Below are 2,922 nucleotides of genomic sequence, written 5' to 3'. Positions count from 1 at the left end.
TTCTTTTTGTGTGTTTTTTGTTCAATCAACGAAACAATTGTTGTTCAGTAGAATGAATAGCTTTGATTTCTTTTTGTTGTTCCATCACCGGTCATTCTTTTCTGCCATTTTTTTCTTCCATGTTTTGAGTGAAATACATCTGATTGGATTTGGAATTTGTACCCGAGATAAAGAAAATAAGTAATATCAATATCATTATGACTTATGAAGCCTTTTGATGGTCATCTTTATTCCAAAGCTAACATGGTGCACCTATACAATGACTGGTCAAATATCTTCTCTTTGGACACATCATAAAATGATTTATTATCTTAATACCATGTTGATTTATCTTTTACACTTTCAAATGGACAAATCCTTTTGATATGATGATATAGGGATAAAAGAATAACTTTCATTAGCATTTTTTTACTTATTACGCCATCCCTGACACTTAAGGAGTAAATGAGCCTCCCTCCCTTTACAATAAAAGCATGAAAATATGAAAATGCAATAAACATTATCTTAAAGAGGATAGGGGGTCTCATTATGAGCCAACCTACCATGATCATAAGGATGTAACAGGTGACATTCCATTATGGCCACCAAACCAAGGTAATGACCTTCTTGATAATTAAAACCATCAGAAGGATAGGGGGTCTCATCACGAGCCAACCTGATCACTTTGTTATATCCTGGTGAATGGCACTATGATTATCTGGTTACCATGCCAGCATAGTGGTCTCTTTATAGCAAGGATAAGGAGAATCATCTAAATAACTAAAAGGAGGACTCTAGCTCATTCTTGGGGTTAAAAGGAAACCCTGTCGAGGCTATGAACGTCTGCTGGCAGCAATGGCTCTGCTTGTGGTATTGAAGTACTTTGTTACACTACCAAATACTCTCTATCCTAATACCACCTATGGATTCATTTCTAAAGGAGAATTTTCCATTTGAAAAACATTTCTAATTCAATTAACCAACATGCATGGTAACCTATATCTTATATGCATTATATCATTATTGTCCAATCACTTTACCGATAGTCATTAATATTTATCATCGATCATGTGTTTGTCACCTTTCCACCTAAGATAAATACCCGTTTACATAGTGGTCGAAATCTCTTTTTTAATTCTTTTTACGAACATTTCAAATATTTTAATGTGTACTTCTTTGATTTCCTTTATCATATTTTATGTTGCTTTTATCTGATTGTTCGTCTGAATTTATGACTTATCAATGCTTTCTCCCTTTTTCCATGCTTGGTAGGCATGGACACCCTTTTCTGATTGGAAGGGGGATGGTCTGCGTCATGAAAAACATGTGCGATGATTTATGGATAGCTTGTGTGATAATTATTAAATTGATTTATTGGTTAAATGACTGCATTATGAATGCACGTGTGTAATAATTATCAAACCATTTTCTGACTGCAGGGGGCAAGGCAACCATTATGCGTAGCATGCAAATTAATTACGATCCTGTGCCAAATATTGCTGACGAGACAAATAACATAATTTCATATGATATTAACTCTCAAAGCAACGTCACTACTCTATCAATAGCTTTAATGTTCTATGGTGTTGTTCCAAACTGTGAAAGTGTGAAAGGAGTGCACAAAAAATTGCAAGTGAACCAGCTACTGAAAAACAACAGTCATGGGAGAAAAATCCATTTGAATTGAACCCACAGTGCTCAAGGTATCAGACCAGGCTTGTGTGATTCTTGAGCACACCGGCTAGCTACAATACTTGACCAGATTGTAGGGATTTCATGAGGAAATGACACTTGAATTTCTGCAAAATTTATAGAATGGCCACACCACAATTAAAGGTAGGAACATAACAGTCTCAGAGGCAGTCATAGCTGAAGTCTCTGGACTTCTAGCAGAAGGAACGAGATGGATAGACAAACATGTTCTTCTGCAGGACATAATCATAGTATTCCAGGACCCAAACGAGCAATTGGTACGAAAAGGAAATGAGATTCACCCTACAACTTTAACACAGCCATGGCAGGAATTAAGAACCATTGTGCAGAGGTATATCACGTGTGACGAACGTGGTAAAACCTCGTCAACTTAATCTGTTAGCTATTTTGAAATAGAAAATCACAGTTAATTTTCCATTTTATTTAAATTTTGTATTGCATGACATTTCTCATCGGGTCAGAAAGGCAAAGGTCCCACATCTAGTCATAAGTCATCATGGGTTGATCAAATTAATTATCATTCATGAACTGGCCCAGCAGTAGCTAACCTAGGATAACCTTGTAAGTCCTGCTTTGACCCCACTTGTAGAAAACCCAGAGATTGAATAGCAAGGGGAAAGAGTGACAAGTCTGAAAAGGACACAGAAAAGAAAGAATCCCTCTTTGGCCTCAGGCTCAGTAAAGAGAAGACGCTTTCGATGGTAAAATCGCAGCGACACACCCCAATTCAAATAGAAGGAGCAGGGCCATCTCAAATGCCCCCTCCAAGTCCATGAGATGACCCTTTGCAAGATTATGAGGAAGAGGTCACCCGAGTACTGGAGAACATGGGGACATTCTATGAAGGAAGAGAGCTATCTGGAAATTATGAAGGGCATAATTATGCCCCTAACTAGTCTGCCCCTGCTGGTAGTTCTGGTCATGATGAAAACTTTCCATGTACTGATAATTTAGAGGGACAGAGGGAAAAAGTTCCTTCTATGGAGAAGACCCTTGAAGCATAGGTTCATGCAGGGGAAACCCTTGGGGAGGAAAATCAAACAGAAGCTACTACTCCACTGGAACCCCCAGCAAAGGAAAACCCTACAGAAGAAACCCTAGAAGGTGAAAATAAACCAAGGACACTATTTTTATGAAGTCCCTGGAGAACAAGGCCCATATAGGAGAAGACTGTGAAAATGATAATGGCTCAGGAGACACTATTCCATTGGAGTCTCCTGAGAGGGAATC

Source organism: Pinus tabuliformis, chromosome X, assembly GCF_031772625.1.
Source record: "Pinus tabuliformis cultivar Carrire ecotype Pingquan chromosome X, CPIR1, whole genome shotgun sequence".
Classification (NCBI taxonomy): domain Eukaryota; kingdom Viridiplantae; phylum Streptophyta; class Pinopsida; order Pinales; family Pinaceae; genus Pinus; species Pinus tabuliformis.
This window is presented reverse-complemented; position numbering follows the sequence as displayed.